The sequence below is a fragment of the Falco naumanni genome, chromosome 4 (genome assembly GCF_017639655.2).
Source record: "Falco naumanni isolate bFalNau1 chromosome 4, bFalNau1.pat, whole genome shotgun sequence".
NCBI lineage: Eukaryota > Metazoa > Chordata > Aves > Falconiformes > Falconidae > Falco > Falco naumanni.
In genome coordinates this window covers 27,061,275-27,081,203 of record NC_054057.1, presented here as the reverse complement: position 1 = coordinate 27,081,203, position 19,929 = coordinate 27,061,275, and positions in this window count along the sequence as shown.

The window sequence follows — 19,929 nt, the reverse complement described above, 5'->3', positions numbered from 1 at the left end:
ACTTGGCAGTGCTGGGTTAATGGTTGGACTTGATGATCTTAAAGGTCTTTTCCAATCTAAATGATTCCATGATTCTATGAAAAGTGCTCTGAATAATCAGTTACCATCCAGTGGACAACCCTCCATAATGAGGACAAACTCCCTGACTCATCTTAAGGAGAGCAAAACTGCTGCTGGTATAATCCATTTGTTGTTTCTTGCTTTGGTAGACCCGTTGTCATTGACCTGTATGTGTACGAACCACCCAAGACAACTGTAATTGCCAAGGTTACAGAGGACAGGTAATGTAAACTACTCACTGTTAGTCAGAGGCTATAGAGGTCGGCATAAAGTGCTGATACTTTGTCCAATTTTGAGACATCAGTTTTGTCACTGTGAACCTGTCCAGCTTTCTTTATAATAGGTATTGTGCTAGCGGGTGGGTGTGAAATGAGCTCTGCATTCTTTTGTAGCCACGTGTACCAGCACTGACAAGTCTATCCTGCGTTGCCATGGCTGGTTCATTTGGGCCATGGCAGTTCCCTGTCACGAGGTACTATATAGATGTACCTTAGGTTCAAGTTAGTGATTGCTTAAATATGTCTTCCAGGAAAAAAAATTAAAATACGTATCTATTATCAATAAAAATATTGTATATAGCTATATATTTATTATAGATCTATTATATATTAAATAATGTTATACCCTTCTATGATAAGTTCATGAGCCCTGTGGATGAAAGGAAGGCAGAAAATGTAGTTTTTCTGGATTTTAGTAAGACTTTGGGTTCTCTTCCTCACAGCATCCTTCTAGACAAGTTGACCAACTGTGAGATGAGGAGGTAGATGGTACACTGGGTGAAGGTCTGGCTAAAGGGCTGGCCTCAGAGGGTTGCAGTGAATGTGGGTACTACTTGGCTGGCATCCAGTTACCAGTGCTGTTCCTCAGGGCTGAATTCTAGGGCCAGCTCTGTCCAGTAATTGTATTAATGATCTGGATGCAGAAGTTGAATGCGTGGTTAGTAAATTTGCTGGTGATACTAAAGTAGGAGGTGCTGTTGACTCTTGAGGGATAAGAGGTCTTACAGAGGGCTCTGGATAGACTGGGGCAATGGGCAGTCATCAGTGGCATGAAATATAACAAGACCAAATGCCAGATGCTGCACCTGGGAGGGAGTAAAGCCGGCCACAAGTACAGGTTGGGAGAGGAGTGGCGGGAGAGCAGCCCTGCAGGAAGGGCTCTGGGGGTGCTGGCTGACAGGAGGCTCAGCAGCAGTCAGCAGTGTGCCCTGGCAGCCACGGGGGCAAACCCCACCCTGGGGTGCACCAAGCACAGCATCACCGGCCCGTCCAAAGGGTGATCATCCCGCTGCATTTAGTGCTGGGGTGAACTCACCTTGAACACTGGGTGCAGGGTCCCCCCCTGTCCCCCCTGTCCCCGTCCCCCCCCCATTTAGGAAGGCTGTTAAGGTCCTTGAATGTGCCCAAAGTAGGGCATCAAAGCTGGTGAAGGGCTGGAAGTCGTGTCCCATGTCCTCTGTGGAACGGCTGAGGACTCTGCATTTGTCTAGTTTGGAGGGAAAGCAGCTGAGGGGCAACCTCACTGCTCCCTACGGCTGCCTGAGGAGGGGACATGGAGAGGGAGGTGCTGAGCTGTTCCTCCTGGTACCCAGTGCCAGGATGCCCAGGAATGGCTCAAAGCTGCGTCTGTCAGGGGAGGGTTTGATTTGACATGAGGAAATATTTATCGAGAGAGTGGTCAGAACCTGGGACAGGCTTCCTGGCGAGGTGGTCGATGCCCCACGCCTGTCACTGCTTAAGAAGCATTTGGACAATGCCCTTAATAACCACGCTTTAATTTTTGATCAGTGCTGGGAAGCAACCAGGCAGTTGGACTCAATGATGATTGTACGTCCCTTCGACCTAAACTATTCTGTTCTCTTCTCTCGTCATTTTCTTCCTACCTCCTTTCCCTACCAGCACGGGCTGAGGAAATCTCTGCTGATATTTCTTCCCAGCCCTGCCCCAGCAGAAGGGATTGAATGGGCAGTCGTGTCCCAGCCTGGGCATTGCCTGTGTCACCTTGTGGGCAGGAGGCACGTCCCTCCTGGGGGGGGTAGAGCTGTGCGTCGTCTCCAGATCATTTGAACCATGCAGGAAAATTTGCAAAGAGCAGGTGTGGCGGGCGGTTTGTGCAAGGGTTCTGTGTCCATCCAGTTTCACTGGGTTTCCACAGGATGGCAAAACCCTCCATCTCTGACCCTGGGGAGGCTAAGACCAAGCCCTTGGTCTGAAGCAGGATAAGCTCCAAAACAGAATGGCTTCAGTCCCTGTCCGAGCCATGCTGTAGGTGTGCCTGTGCCTGCCCCTGTCCTGGCTGGGACTGGGCCCTGCCCTGCAGAGAGCTGCTCTCTTGGAGGGACCCCTCAGACCCGGCTCATAGCTTCTCACACAGAATTCCAGGAACATTGCTGCGGGACTGTTCTGTTCTCTTCTTTTCCCGATGTTCAACGTAGGTTGAATAGGAACGATGAGGTGGTTACTTGCCTGAAATGCCAGGGCTTCCTTGGCTCCATAAACACTTTCAAGGACACAAATCACAAAGGTCACAAGTGGAAACCGGATTTCCTTTGATTCTTCTGAATCTGTTACAGAGCCGATGCTCAGAAACATTAAGACAACGCACGTGTGTAGCCAGGAGCAGGCTGGTGCATCCCTCAGTTCAGCTGGAAAACCCATCCCTTGCAGCCTGGCATGGGAAAGGCACAGAGCCACAGAGGAGCAGCAGGGACACAGGCCAAGCAGTGCCTGCTTGCTGAAGAGTGAGAGCTTCATGAATGAGCCCCAGGACTGACCATGCACAAAAGAATAATAATAATAATAATAAGAGCTGCGTGGTGCCATGGGATATTTTCCAAAGTATGGCATGTATCAATCTGCCTTCGGAAACGTGCTCTGCCACTGTTCTTGGCCAGGGATGCATAGAAAGCGCTCTCGTGCCTGCCCTGCGCTTGCCTTGCGTGCAGGGAGAGCTGGAGAGTGGCAGCTCCTGATGGGGCAGCGAGCCTGGAGCCCGGCCAGGCGGAGGCTGTTTGGCACCAGGCAGAAGCCCAGGGGAAAGGGAGCCGAGGGCAGAGCAGAGCTGGCTCCTGCCAAGGCTTGCGATGGGCAAGAGAGCCAGAGCGCCAGGGCACGGGGGTGCCTCGGGGGTGCGAGGGCAGCGGGCAAGAACCTGGCCGAAAGGGCCCCGAGGAGCCCTGGCCAGGGGCTGTGCTCAGTGCTACCGAGGAAAAGCAGCAACCCGCGGGGGCCACGCTGGGGGCCCCCTGGGAGCCTCAAAAGCTTCCTCCCCCCGGATGCGGGGCACGAGGCCACCTTCGTGGGGCACCAGCAGCAGGCACCTGGCCAGAATGGCCCAAAGGAGCCCTGGCCAGGGGCCCTGCACGGTGCTGCAGAGGCAGGCAAAAAACCCCGGGCAGGGACACTTGCTTGCCCACCGCGGGGGAAAAAAAGCCTTCCTCCCCCCAGCTGCAGGGCACGAGAGGCCACCTTCGTGGGGCACCAGCGGCAGGCGGTGACCTGGCCCAAGGGACCGCAGGAGCCCTGGCAAGTGGTCGCGCTCAGTGCTGCAGAGGAAGGCAAAAAACCCCCGGGGGCCAGTGCCAATGTGCCCCGGGGGAAAATTCCTTCCTGACCCCAGGCAGCGCTGGCGATCGGCTGTTCCCTGAGCACGTGAGCGAGACCGGCCTCCTCGTCCCACGGGCTGGGCACGCCTCCCGGGAGATGCCCCAGCCCTCTTCTCCCTCAGCCCGGAGCCACCTCAGGGGCTTCCAAGAGTGACCAAACACCCCTGGCCTGATCGACCTGGGGGGACAAGAATCCTTCCTGTGCCTGGCAGGGCACCAGTGGGTTCTCCAAAGCTCTGGGACCCCTGGCAATATCTCTGCATCCCATAACTCATGGCCACTGCCCCTGGCTTCATGAGGAACAAGGATGGTGAGCTCTTCAGCGCTCCTCAAGAAGGCATTCCCTTGGTGGTGCCATGGCTGTCCAGCTGAAAAGACCTGATAGCCTTGGGCACCTCCAGGTGCTTGTGGTTCTTCTCATCTCCTGAGGGGCTTGTGTCTGCTCCCTGAAGGCTGAAGCAGGTTTTCCATCCATCAGATGGGCTTTGAACATGGCCCTGCCAGAATCTACCCTTGCAGTGGAGAAGCTCCAACAGCTGCGTCCAGTGTCCCCCAGCCTTCCTCCCTCAGCCCCCAGGGAATCCCACCGGCCCCTCCAGGCCTTACTCTTGGGTGTCTTCAGGCCGGTGCCAGGCCAGCTCTGGCCAGGGGACACTGGATGATGCTCCTTTTATACTCCCCCAGGGCACTGTGACACGGGGGTGACACGGTCCCCCAGGCGCCGCCCCGTCCCCCACCCAGCCCCCCTGGGAGGAAGGGCTTTGGGGTGCCAGCCCTGAGGCAGCCCCTGTGCCCAGCAGGCCCGGGGGGCTGTCCCTGCCCTTGGTGGCCATGCAGGGTGCACAGCTGCTGGACGTCCCTGACACCTCCTCTGCCACTGGGCTCCCGAGGACAGACCCCGGGCTGTTCCTCCTCTCTCGTGCTGTGGCAGGGACCCCATCCCTGCAGCCCTGCGCCCACCCTGGGAGCTGCCCCCTCTGTGCGCCAGAGGTAACGTCCATGATGTCCCACAGGCAGGAGGACGGGGCCTTGATCTGGCTGGGCACAAAGCCTGGGGTGTAAGAGGGGTGATTTGAGCAGCCACAGTCTGGAGGAAACCAAAGCGTGACCAGAGCCCTAGGATGGGGTGGACGGTGCCAGCAGGCCGCCATGGAAATAAGACAGGCTGTGACAAACACGTGAGCAGAGGCTGCACCGGTGCGGTGGGAAGGTTGGTCGTTTCCACACCTAGAACACCTGGATCCCTGCTGGAAGCACAGCCAGGCAAAGGATGACTCTTCCAAACTGGGAAAACAGCCCACTGCTGCTACTGCCATCGCATCCCCCTTTCCCACCGAAACCGAGCTGTGCAGCTCCTCTGTTAATGGCACCCACTGGCCGTGTTTACATGGGATACAAAACGCCCTTCAGCCCTGGGGGAAAACTTCCTCAGCTTGTTTGTGAGTTGAACCTTTCTGAGAGTCATTTGCCAACCTCACTTTGTGGGTGGATGTTCAGACCTTGCCTAGAACCCTGGAAAGTGTCTTTTTCCTTTAGGATTCAGTATATGGAGTCCTGAAAGAGTAAGGCAGGTACTGCTCTTGTCATTTTGTACGTTGGTGCCCAAATTCTTCTGCACATTCAGACGATGCAAATAAGGGCATTTATACCACAGACATTCGTTTGTTTGTGAGGATGCTCAAGGTGAAAGAAAGGCTTTTGGTTCCCTCTGCTTGAACTTCGCAGGGATGCAGAGCTGCAGAATTTTCTCACCTTTCCTTACCAAGGCACCAACAAATGACATTTGCTACTACCATGCTTATGGTAGGAAAGAAGTCCTGAATGGCTGTGTCTTCTTGACCATCTTTTCCCCTGCACTTCAGTAGCTCTTTTCCTCCTTTGGCCTTCATTCTTGATATCTTTCTTTAGAGATCATTCAAGGATTCTGTTCCATTCCATTCTGTAACATGGTATCTAGAATTACTGTACTCCAAAAGTATATATTTTATTTAAGATGCAAATACTTTCATTTAATCTGCCCTGCAATTTACTATTGTATTTTGCAGACAATGTCCTGTCACTCTTAAAGCAGTAATTACTATGCATCACTAATTGTGCTGGTTTAGCTATTGTAGAAGTGACACTAGAAATGTTCCATTTTCCCCTCCAGCTCTCTCTGTAATGTTTCTGCAAGGCTTTGTTTTAAGAAACTATTTATTTTTATAAGTTATCACTTTAGTCATGTGCCACTTTGTGGTTGTTAACTTTCTCCTCTAACTTTTGGTGCGTATTGAAGTGTAGCTCTTTATGTGTCCAGAATATATGGTAATTGATTTACATTTTCATTGCCTTTGCCAAGTTTTGTTCATTCTGCTTATTTAAACAGTCCATATCAGAAGTCTATACATGAACCTTTTTCAGTTCTCTTTTTTTAAGTCTTAATAACCCTGTGTATGTTGTAATAAACAGTTGCTTGCTGTATTTTCCTGCTGAGACTTAGAAAGCTACAGTCCTGATTCTGCAAAAGGTGCATACATATAAACTTAATGCTTAAGTATGCATTGAATTCTACTGAATGTGTTCTTGAAGAACAAGCATCTGTTTGATTTTTACCTATATACAGAATTTAGAGTCATTAAGAGAACTCTGTGGTCCCTCTGCTGTCATGTTTAAATTGATGCCATGAGGTACTGTTACAAAAATATTGTACTGGTTAAGGCATACAACCATCTAAGTTTGGCTGTTCCATTCCAAGTTACCCAAAATAGTTTTGGCATTTGCCCTTTGGTATTTAGTACAGAAGACTTTGCAGGAGCTGTTCACTGCACAAGTACCTCTCATCCAGAGAAGAGCTGGGCTTATTCCAGATGCCTTTGTTCTACTCATGGAAAAGGAAAGAAACAAGCTTTCCAGGCTTTCTACTCCTCTTCTGCAGGCAGGAATTGGCTTTCAGTAGTGTAAATCCTGGTAGAGGGTTATCCTGTAGCTCCTGGCTGTGAACCCTTCCCATTTTAAGGAAGGAGACACTTGCAGCGTAGAGTACAACCCAGATAAGAGTTGTGCTATCTAAGAACTGATCTCCCCAAATCTAATGCCAAAGCTAGGGCAGAAATTTATAGCTAATTGTTGATGACTTTGGGGCACATGGGAGGAAAGTACTGCCAGTTTCCCCTTACTTTTCAGGATTTGACCAGTGTGTCATCTGCTTGATTTTTTTTTATATTAATGACATTATTTTCCTTCTCTGTTTCATATTAATAACTATTTTTTTTTATAACCAGATGAAGAGATTGCTACTGTTGAATAACATTTTCTTTGAATATGCTTTATCAGTGCAGCATTTTCTAATTAATATTTTGTTCATTGCTCCTCATTATAACTTTTTGTTGTGCTTAACGGAAAAGACAATAATAAATTTTCCATCAAAAGAAACCCTTTTGTTAAGTGCCAAAGCCATTTGTTTGCCCACAGCTGGGATGTTTTGTAGTTTAGCCTTCAGAGGCACCAGGCCAGCAGTTTCCTGTGGAGACCTGGAAGAGTTCATGTATATCATGCACAGAGTATGCCACATACACATAGAAATTAATTGCTCAACCAAATAAAAAAGTCTTAATTGCTCCTTTTCCAGATGAAGTCAAAAGCAAAATACTGAACAGTGTTATCCTTCTGACATTTCCAGTGGACGCTAGCCCCTGAAATTGTCATGCAACTGGGACTAGAGAACTACAAGAAGGTGTTAGCAAGTCCAAACACTTTATAGAATAGAAAAAAAAAAAAAAAGTGTGTGTGTGTGTTTGTGTCCCAGTATGACCACCACATTCATGTTTAGAACCCTAAAAGCTGCATATCATGCTTATTTTTATTCTGTTAGGTAGATTGTTCTCATCTTGACATGAAAGTCCCTGTTTCTTTTCTGTCTTCTTCTTATTCCATTTGGAATCAAATTAATTAATTCCTCTTTTTAAAAAAATGTTATTAGGGTATTTTGTGTTTGCATCCAATGTAAAATTTGGTGCTTTGGTTTCAACATCATTTCAGCACTTAGCTAGTTTTCATCTTACTACATATGCAATTCATTAGAAAAGCCATCTGGCCCACCCTAGGCATGATGTGCCCAACTTGGAAGTGTGTCAGAGTTGTGTTTCAAAGATAAATGAGTAATTGCATGTAGCCCTCTTGGAGTTCCAGCCACTCTGACTCCTGCTTAACATCCTCCTTTTCTATTAATTTCTTCCTTCTGTAACTGAGAAAAAACCCTATGATTTATTTTTGTGCTTAAAAAACCCCACTAACAAACACCAAACCTTCTCATTCTTTTGATAATCAGTAGCATTGGGACTCTTGACTGCCTTCTCTGCTTTTGTAAACCTCTAACTTAAAAGAGATCTCGTTCCTTAAAGCTTTGCTAGTGTAGAGTAGATTTTCCTTTTTCCTGTTTTTGAGAGCTTGGGAACATTGTACGTTCTGTGGTCCCAAGGATACTTTTCTTTGGAGCTTCCTCCAAGAGTGCATTGTTCTGTTTACAGCCCATAGTATCCGAATGGAAAGAACTGCCTCGTGGTTAAGGCAAATCACGGCTCCCTTAATGTCTCATCCACTGACTGGTCTTGCATGCATATAATTTCTCCAATACAATAACTGATTGCATTTTTTTTTTTTTTTATGAAGAAGGTTTTTTCCTTGGAATCCACAGCGTCTGAAGATCCATGCTCCCAGCAGCTAGCGTTAGAGTGAGGACAGTGAGGAAGTGAATGGAAGAGAGTGAACAAGATATAGGGAAAAACTGCTGGCCATCAGAGTTCTGCTTGTGATCTGCTGCTGCTTTTCTCTCTTCTTCTTTTTAAAGCAGCACCTGTCTTTCTCCTGGGAAGAAGATGAATTGTTGTGTTACTTATTTTATTCTCTTGAAACGAAGTACAAGCATTAGTCTTCTCAGTAAGGTTGCTATTCACTACTTGGTACTTCCAAAAAAGCCCACAATCCTTATCCCTGAGGGGCAGCTAATGCAGTCAGTTTACAAATTATGGAAACAACAAAAAGAGTAGGGTCACTGTTTCCGAGTTATCGTTTTCACTCGTACAGATCGGAAAGGAATACTTGTAGTCATTTTTGAAAAATGGACTTCTTATTTTGATTGCATATTTTTTTGACCTGCTCACATTATGAAGAGTCGATCTGGATGATTTTCTCATGTGAAAACCTGGTGATATTAAGAAGGCCAGCTGAAGATAGCTAACAGGCAGCTTTGAAGTGTCTATGCTCTAGTACACGCTAGTTTTAGTACTTGTCAATCATTTAAGTAAATCAGTAAGTTTATGTATTTTTGAATGCTGTTTTCATCATATGGTAAACCAGGAGGCAACATAAGTGTCAAAGAAGAAATTGAAACTCACCAAGAAATGAGGAAGTACTCATCTTTTTTTTTTTTTTTTTGAGATATTTAGTATCTTTGTTTAACTTCAAAGAGACAAAATCAAGAATGAAGCCTGAGAGTAACAGTTTGTGAAGGTTCAATTCACTCTAGGGAAGTGGGGATCTTCCTTTTCCTGCACTCATTCTTGTAACTGAAGGTCTGGGTTTGATATTTGATCTAAGGGAAATAGAGAAGGCAAAACTGATAGACAAGTAGGCTCTAAGATATCAACTGTGACGTTAATATCCTTTTTTAAGGGGGATGTAATTGTCAGTTACTCAGCAGAGTGAGGCCACGGTCTTCTTGGCTATGTAAACAAACGTTACAACGATGGTAGTGCAGAACTGTGATTTCTCTTTTTCTGCAGTTTTAGTAGTAATTTTCTGTTACTTATTTCAGACAACCCACTCTTTCAAAAGCACATCCATTTTGTGTGGGGAAACCCCGAAACTTTGCATGAATTCGATTGCAAAAATATGAGCCCATAATCTCTGTTAAATTTTTGTTACCAGTGGTGGCTTGAAACTTTTGTAGGCAACTGTTGAAGAAAAATGAGATTTCTTAGTTGGGTGAACATTAATATCAATGATTAGATGTCTTTGGCAGAGATTCTTTCATATATACATTAAAGAATGCAATAAGGGTGCAGATTTCTGAGATGGAAGTTTACAGAAATAACTTGGAAGCAGACAGAAAAAAAACAAATCAGAAATCATGAAAAAGATAATGAGAGATACAGAGATGATGTGGAAGAAAAGGTCAGCAATACCTGGGCACCAAGGTCTTCCACAGCTGGATAATGCAAAGGCAGAAATACATATGTAATAATAATAATACAAATTAAAAACATCATAAACAATCATATCACAACATTATCACAACAGTTTTTCACAACACAAATTTATCACAATAATAATAATGCTTTAAGCTTATTAATCATCATTCTAATACTGTCATACATAAAATGTTATCTACTATGAGACATATCTTTATTTTTTTATATTACCTTGATTTTTTATATACCTAGATTACTAGGTATACCTAGAATACAGTAAAATAATAGATGATAAATAGTAATGATGCTACTCCATCTCCAGCTGCAGGATTAGCTTTATTACCCTGCTTGGACTGTTGGATTTCCTGTATGATAGAAACAAAACCTGGGTAAAATATTGAAGACAGAGAACTATCCAAAAGTTAAATGACCAATGGGCAGTATTTAACTCGTAGAAAAGATTGCTCTGTCTGAACTAATTATAATACTACATATTAGAACTGCCCAGCACTGAGTTCAGAGTTTCACAAGGGAGGATATTAAGAATCCCAAATGATTTTATTGATGAAAAAGCTCAAATATGGAAAGTGAAGCAATTTGCCCTCATCTCAGAGCCAAAGCCAGTAAACCACTAACTTATGCATTGGAAATTTGCAAAATATACATAGAAATTCTCGGCAGTGTTGGGGAGGGTTGAAGATTGCTATCATAGCAATGAACTTCTTGCATGCCTTTGAAATACTTCCTGGTAGCCTGGAGAAAGCTGGGTAGGGGCACGGTTCTGGCTCTTCTCTTTCCTTCCTATTGCTACCCTGTATGAGGGAGCAATAATTACCCTAAGATTTTCTTCTGTTGTTTTTAATGGTTGACATTCTCCAGAGTGAAGAGTATGCAAGTACATATCTGTGTAATCATGACTGTGAGCAGGTATTAGTTCTTTCCATCTTGATTGGCGTAGGTAAAGGCAGGCATACCTTTTATCAATTTTTATTATCAAATTATGATTGGTTATGATCTGAGCTATAGAGCACTTAATTGGGAAACATTGCTCTCTGTGCTTCAACTGCCTGTGTCTGTGTGTGTGCCAAACTTCTCTGTCCTTACAACTCGACTTGTTCATTTGTAACAGTTTTAATGGATAGGATACTGCCAGGAATGGAAATTAAAACAAAGAAAAAAAACATTGAAGTGAAATTTAATGCTCAAACCATAACGGCCAATAGTTTGGAAAGAAGCTTTACTTATTGTTGAACACTTTTAGGGGAGATTAACTACTGAAAGTAGATCTTACCAGAAAATAAATACTACTTGTGAATTACTCTGGATACATAGAGATGTTTATTTGGCCCTAGACCAATCAGATAGGTTTGCTTGCGCAAGACATTGTGTGGTTTTGCAGGATTGCTACTCATAACACTACATGGCTCACATGCCACCTGGTGGGCGATCTTTGCAATGTTGGTATTTCCTTGCACTGCTCCTGGGAGTTCATGCGTATGCTAGCTATGTTCTGGGAGAAATTTGACTGCTTTTTTTTTTTTTTTTTAATATTATTATATGCATGAGTTCTGTGGTGCTTTAATAGCTTACAAGAAAAGATGCTACAATGGGTAGAGAACATGTTGAACATCTTGATTATGTCATGCCACAATGTTATGTACCTTCTTTGATGTAGCAGTGAGCTTCCTACAGAAATGAAGTGGCTCTCTATGTATTCCTACCGAGTGCCGACGCTTATCCTGACAGAACAACTCTCACTGCTACTGTGTGTTAAAGTAGTGACGAGGAATTGGAGAACTACATTTGAAGATCTAAAAGTTTAATTAGCAGCCTATTTTTATTGCCTCTCTTTCTCAGCAAACGTGTTAATAACGCAAGCTAGATTGTAATTTTCCCTACTGAAATGGATTAATTTTGAATGATTTTTTGTAAGAGGAAAATGAACCATCTCTAATGGAGAATCACGTTCTCTTCTTGTTGAGATCAAATACCAATACTCTTACTCACAGTCAAGACCGTCTTTGTGGACTAATGCAAGTCAGCTGTGCTGCTTGAAGGTGCTATACCTCAAAGCACTGGGTAACAAAAACTGTTAATACCTGAACACTCTCAATAAAAATAAGATAATACTTTCCAGCACTCTTGCATCAAGATAACTCTGGACTGTGAAGCAGTAGGTCTTTCAAACTTGCTCAGTGTTGTCCCATTGATATTATACCTAGTTCTGAGGACCTTTCTGTACACGTTTTCTATCTCAGTACATTTTCTTTTGCAATAAGAAAAAAAAGCCTAACTAGGCTATGTTGTATGTGTCTTAATGTTTGGGATGCAAAAAGGGGGGAGTGGGCAAAAGGAACATTCACAACATTTCATTTCAAAACGTGGACATAGGGGTGTCTTAAAGGGGATACATAACATTTTGATTTCGTAATAATAGAGTTTAACAACATATCTGTCCATTGGAAAGCAAGCAGGCAAAAGGTATGCATGTGGTTTATAAATCATACACAATAAATGAAACAGTAACATTTGAGTCTTCTTGCACCTGTACAATTTGAAAGGAACTTCACTGAGAGCAGTCAAATTCCACTAGGAATCAAGAGAATTAACATCTCACAAGCATTTAGCAGTATGCTGTTCTACAACTATTTTCATATTTTTTTCTTATTTATGTCAAGAAACACTTGTGTCAGTAAGGATGGCTAGGTGTGCTGTGGAAGCTGTAATTTTTAAGGTGTTAGTGATCCACTAAGCTACATTTTGCTTTTGTCATGTAAAACAGAAGACTTTTACTATTTTTCATGTAAGCACATTTCAAGATAATGGTCATGGTTAATTTTAGTATTGTAATGTACTTCTGACCAGAGTAAGAAGTTATTTAATTTTCTCAATCATTTTTTACAGTCAGAAGCTTGTTCATATACAGCATGTCATTGTTGTCTGATGAGATTTTCAGGCTATGACAAAATATTTTTGCACTGGAAATCTTCACTGGTGTCTGAAGGATGCATGATGGCTTTCTAGCATATTTTTTCCCCCTTTCATTTACTACTCTGGTTTTGGTGAAGAGTAAATTAGAGGGGGTAAGTATTTATTTAACATTGGACTGAATGGAAATTGTTGACATTCTTTACATTGCATGTGTAGAGCACATGCAGGCTTTTGGGATAAGTCCAATCCAGCTTCTCAAATGCCTGAACTTCTGTTTCTGTGTGGTGAAATCTTCAGTCACAAGAACACCTAATCTAGTAAAACAGTTTCAGTTATGGAGTTGACTTAATTTGGTTTGGATTTTTTTTTTCTTTTTTTTTGCTCCGATGAACTGTGGCCAAAGAAAAATCCTTTAGGGGATACAGAATTGTTGGACATCACTTTGAGCAGGCTTGGGATGGTTCTCAGGAGTGTGCTGTGCTCCAGCCAGCCCTAAAGTAACATGGGTATCTAGTCACTGACCAAAGGCTGTGTGAGCATAGTGAAATACCTAGGTCTGTGGATAGATTTATTACCCATTTTGCTGCCCATAGTTTATATTGTTCATAGTGATAAAAAATGGCCAGACTGGTGCATCTATAGCAGACATACATGATATTGCAGTATATGGATAGCATACCCTTCTGTAATGGACCATTTTTCTAGTGAGAGGAGACCATGCTTTTTTTTTTTTTAATTCAAGACTGAAGACACCACAAAGTTGTAACTATTTTTATCCCTGTCATGAAAGGGGTCAAACCTTATTGGGGAGAGCTGTCAGACAGAGTGAATTAAATAACCAAGGCAAGTCAGACTGTCCCTTTCCTACCTGTGGTTGCAGAGAACATACACAATTAATATAGATATATTAATGTATTGATATAAGTAATATAGTGGAAAGAGAGAAGAAGAGGTATATGAGCAGATTCTTTGCTCTACATGTACCAAGTTCTGCATGCATTGGCAACACAAAAAATGATTTTGCAAGTGAAATAAAAGTTGTCATTTAGTGCATAAATAGTTTTACAGGTATTTTCCCCAGTGACATTGCAGAATGGGTCTGCAATCCCTCATCCTTCATACCTCTGTGACAGAACTGGATGAAAGAAAGTATTTTTGCCAAGAATATATCATCAAATTTTTGTTTCTAGTTTTTGTGGAAAATATAGGTACTCAAGAGTAAATCAAGAAGCTTTTGCTTGAAAGGTTCACACTCTTCTACAGTTAGACAAGCTGCAGAAAAAAAGTATTAAGTACTGTGTAGAATGCAAAACCCTATCACAGGGTTTCCATAAATTTATACATTCTTATCCATTTTTCCTGATACAAATTGTATTTCTGTTGTCCATAGGCCTTAGTTGGCATGAATATAAGGTGAATGACACCAGTGACCAGCTGGGTCAGAGGGCTCATTTCTCCCTTGCTCCAAATGTTATGTCACCTACATGAACTAATAAATCCCTTGGGACCAGGAAAGCTAAATCCTACGTGAACAGTTTTTTACTTTGGCACTTGAAAAATTGGATATCCTGACAAAGTGGACTGGAATGTTTAAGAAAGGACATATGTAAGAACTTTGCTGAACAGGAAGCTCTCATCGTTCTTAGATGAAATACACAGCTGAAACATCATCCTCTATGATATTTTACATAAAAATCAAATTATCTAGAAAGTGGCAGTTTCTGCTGAAGATGATTAAGCCATATGACTAGTTAAACCACCCTGTCTCAGTTTCCGGAAAGATAAGAAGAGTTTTCTGTACAAATGTAGTTCCACCTTTCTAGAGGGGTCTATGCTGTTGTGTTTCTCGAATTGTAACCCATTCTTACTGTTTGGTATTTTTAGGGTTAAAAAAATACAATAAAAAACCCCAACTCCCATGTTTTTTTATGTGGTTGAAAGGAGGCCAATGACTCTATTATTATAAATGGGTTGATTTAACACCCTCCCTCCCCTTTTTCCCCCCCAGCTTTCAACCATGATTTTAACATTTAACAATTTTTCTTGTTTTTAATCTGATTGGGACTTGTGAATAATTTCAAGATTTACTGAACTGAAAGCTTGCAAAGTTCACATGTGAAATATGCAGCTGAAGCATCATTCTGTAAGCATGATATTTTACAGAAAATCAGATGATCTAGAAAGTGTAGTCAGCGGCACAGAGTAGAGCTGGAGGCCGGCAGCCAGCGGGGCTCCCCAGGGTCACTGCTGAGTCCAGGCTCGTTCAATTTACTCATCAGTGACCTGGGCGAAGGGACAGAGTGGACCCTCAGCAGATCTGCTGGCGGTACAAAACTGGTTCACCCGAAGGCTGCGCTGCCATTCAGCGAGGCCTGGGCAGGCCGGAGAGTTGGGCAGAGGAGCTGAAGTTCAACACAGGCCGGTGGAAGGTCCTGCCGCGGGGGAGGGACAGCCCCCTGCACCAGTATGGGCTGGGGCTGGCCTGCTGGGGGGCAGCTCTGCGGGGAAGGGCCTGGGAGTGCTGGTGGGCAGCAGGCTGCCGTGGGCCACCAGTGGGCCCTGTGGCCAACGGGATGCTGGGGGGCATGAGGAGGAGCGTGGCCAGCAGGTCAAGGGAGGTTCTGAATCTTTGGCTCTGAGTGATTGCGGTGATTATAAAATAAATTGAAATGATGGAAGACCCTCTGAGGAGAGAGCAATGAGTAGCCTAGCACATAGATTGGTATAGTCCAACATTTTTCTGAAAGAAGAGGCAAGGACACAGGAATCTTTCTTTTGTTTCAATTTTGGAAGCAAAATAGAGATCACAGTTAAACTTTTCTCACAAACTTACAGCACAGCACACAGAATCAACTGGAAAAGATGTTTCTCTTTATGAAAAAAAGACATTTTTGTTTGCTTTTTTTTTTTTTTTTAAATTTGGATAATTTGCAACGTGTTATTCTAATGAAAAATCTGCTAGTATGGATGGGACCTAGCTGTATCAACATGACTATATGAATGCTTTTGTCCATACAGTATTTACATTAATTTAAAGGGAATCACTATACTTTAATAGTTCTTAAATTGCTATCATTGATAGTGATTGGAGTCAATAAGAAATTCTATACCTTCTATGATAAAAAAAGAGAAACAGCTGGGCAGAAAAACAAATAAAACCCCACAGCACAACTGCCTCCCGCCTTTAGTTTCTTGTATGAGCTGCAAAACTCTAGAATGCCTACTGTTTTTAGAGCTATATGCAGTATTTTCCTTGATTTATCTGATAATTATATTTTTTCCTCCTATCTGTGATTTATTTTGTGAAGCTTTCTTTATTTTGTATTGAGTTTTTTTCCCCTTTTTACAATTTTTGTTATTATTGTTGCTGTAACTTCTGGCTAACTAAAAGAAACTTTAAGCTTGGTGTTAACTAGCAGATTTGAAATCTGGACTATGCTTGCAAGGAAAAGGCATGGGAAGCATCTTGTGTAGCAAGATACTTCACAATTCCCAATATGATTGCACAATTCTCAGCGTGGTTATTCTTACATCTTCAATAGCAGTGAGCCAGCACAGTGTACGTGTTAGACATGGGGCTGAAGCAGACTCTGGAATGACAGCAGAATCTCTGCTCTGAGGCAGACCTCATCTTGCTCAGAATCTTCTTGTAGTTAAAGGAGAGGAAAGAGGCACTTTAGTGGTGCTTGACTCATCTGGTTGTGTGCAAACTTCTGCTTTAGGGTAACATGAATCTTACCCTGGTTGACACTGACAATCCTGACTAGCTCTCTGTCAACTGCAAAGGGAGACTAAAAGTGACAAGTTCAAGGTTAGATGTCTATATTCAGATGAATCATTCCTTGATTTGTGTGGGAGAAAGATGTTACACACACACCCCCACCCCCCAACCATTTACTTGTTGGAATGCTATAGTCTGCTGGGTAAGCAGCAAAGTGAATGTTACCATGATCAAGGCTTGAAATAAAACCAAAGTCAACTCAGCTAAACAGAAGACTGATGAACAAAAGATGCATTTTGTTCTCTGTGAAAAACATATTTTTCCATCTAAGTTGCCAAAATATTCCCATGAGTGTGTCTACAAATGCTGTAGGTGCTTCTGAGGCCACCTGCACCATCAGACCTGCCAGTTTTGCAGATAGCTGGTTTGCAAGAAGTTTGACAGAGATATGTCCTGGAGCCTATGGTGTCCTTTGTGCCTGTATACGCCCAGTGGTTAATATTTTGCCAGACAACCTCTAAGCAGGCAGTCACAAGCTGGTGGAGCCATGTGGATGGAGAGCACCTAGAAAACAGGTTATGTTGTATTTACAGCTTTTTGGAAAGCCATTGACATCTCCTACAACACTTACAGAAAGTGGTCTTCACTAGAGGTCGAAGGAGCGAGCAGTTAAATCACTAGCTGCTGGAAGATGGGTGAGTAGAGAATAGTCTTTCAGTCTTTTGTTTGCATCTAAAATTCTCCCACATTTGCAGGCATCTCCGTGGGTAGAACAATGAGACCTTACTTCATCATGAAGTTGGAAACACAGTAGGACTCAGTGCTTCTCACACAGCAGCATTTACAATTAGGTTACATTCCTTGTGGTTCTTAAGGAGATTGCATTCTTTTTGGTTCTCAACATTTGGCAGAGAGACTCAAGGTCTTTTTACAGTGGTAATAAAATAGCCTGCTCTTCATCTTTCTTTTGTACAGGGTACAGCCATATAGACTTCAACACATTTCAAGGTTTTTGGCTGAGGTACTGAAGATCTTTCACTGTTCAAAACTGACAGGTGGTGCTATTAAATACCTCTCTGCTCTCTGATTGTTTCTACGAAATGCAGAAATTTCTACAGGATAGTACTTACTTTTGAACAATGCACAACAAGAGTGTGTGCACTCTGTAAATTATAACCATTTCTACTACTGGTTTCATCTAGTTCACCTAAAGCTCTGTCGTATTTTCTTTATGGGTAGCAAAAGGCATTAGCTTGTTACCTACAGTCATCATGTTCCTTTGATTCCCTTTAAAGTACGTTCCACTTAGGTTCTTCTGCCTTTTCCTCTTCAAGTGCGTTTCTGATGATTAAATCTTTCATACTTTCTCATACCCTCTGCCATCTCCGTCAATGTACTAATGGAGCACTTTCAGTTCACTTGCCCTGATAGGGCAACTTGCCCTCTAGGGCAGGAAATAGAGCTTTTGCTGATTTGTTTGTCTGGCTTTAAAAACTTGATTTTGGTCTCAGAGCCAGTGGATTGTGCTTACAGCAGTTGGAATATGGGTGATTTTGGACACTGTGCATAGATTTCTTTGGTTGTTCTATACATGGATATAATATTTACTTACCTCGTTGGGAAGCTTAACTCAATATTTGTATGGTGATTGAGATCCTTAGATGCTGGGGAGAATAAATTATTTTTCGTTCATTACATGCTACATTTCAGTGAGTAACACCAGTAGTGTGAGCATCTTTTATTACCAATGCATTTATAGCTAAAAACTCATGCACTGTTGTAGTAGTAGGACTTTGGTCTACCTAGTGTGACATCTTTATAATTTTTAATTTAAAATTGAGATAAGATCAAGAAGTAGAGGTGTATTTTTTCATGTCTGATAATTGCAAAAAAGATAAAGAGGGTCTGAAAGCTAAGTGATTTTTATGTGGCCATACTTCATAGGAAGTATCTCCAAGTCACCCTCTGTTTCATAAATATTGTGAAAAGGATTTGTGCTTGAGAGGGAAAGGGACTTTATTTTGGAAGATAAATCTGGGCGGCTTGATGTGACTTTGGTGGACTTTGGCGAGTCTTATTTTCTTAAGGATGAAGATTATCCAGAAGGTATTTTAATAAGGTTGTCATTTGATAATAGATATTTATATTTTACTTTATATGTACATGACTTATTAAATACGTAGCGTTATGTGTTTGTGTGAGTAGGTGATATGTACACCTATACATTCTGCTCCCCAAGAGATAACAGGACTGTATTGCATGCTGGTACAGAACCCCAACATGTGAATAAGGAGCTTACTCACAAGCTCCTTCACAGTTCTGTGGTCTCATTTTACATCACTTTTTGAGGTTTTTTTTAGAACCTTCCTTCCTCGTTTAGGGAGCTTTCTATTCCCCAAACTAGAGGAAACGTGCAAAAAGTTTTTCACATGACACCAGACTGGATGGCAAACTTGGAGAGCATTGTGATGGTGGTTGTGAGAGTCATCACGCAGGGGGTTGTTCTCTCTCAGTTTCATGCGTGTACCAGCAGTCTACTGCATCTCTGCTACTGTTGTGTAACAGGTCATGTGATAGTTCATTGCGTTGAACTAATGATTGCAGAAAAGACTTTAAAATCATATCCTTGATTAGATGTTTCCTTACTCCAGGCAATAAACCCAGGCTGGTTTGCAATGTACAGATTAAAATCTAGGAATGTTAAAACCAGAACATGGCTCCTTATAAATAAAGCTGAAGTGGTCTTTATAAAAGGCATCTGCACTATCAAATCTAATGAGAGGCTGCATGTCATTAAGGGTGGCTGCAGATGCAACATTCATACATCAGAGAGCTCTTCACACTGTGTGCTGACATTTGCTTTTGGTACATTGGTGGAGAAGGAAGAGCAGCAAAAAAGATCATGATGCCGCCCTGCAGTTTGTACTTTGATTTCATTCCCACGTTACTACTACTCAGGTTTTTTTTCTGATTCTATGGAAGGAAGTAATTTCTTAGTTTCATCTTTACTTTCAAATATCTACCTACATGTCAAGAGCAATCATATGTGCTCACAGTATTTGTGTGTGCATTTATGATGTACATGCACATAGGATTTTATTAGATGCAACTCCAGCCTGCTGACTGCTTCCCCTGGAAGAACATCAGGCTGTCTGTTGTAGAACTACTCGGAACAAGGAATAAATAAGCCACTTCTTTTGCAGGATATAACTACTCTAGCATTGAATGTGTATCAATATGACAATAAAATCAGAAGTAGTTTTCAGACCATGTACCAGTTAGTGCCTTAGTTCAACCAAAACCTATATTGCCCATTTTTCCATTTAAAGTAGGAGGGAGATCAGTGGCTTTAATGAAAACCTCTAACTGGTGAATGGGGACATTCCTTAAGTGATACAGTAGCCCCATTGTGAACTGTGGGCTGACCTGATCTGTTCAGGCTTGGC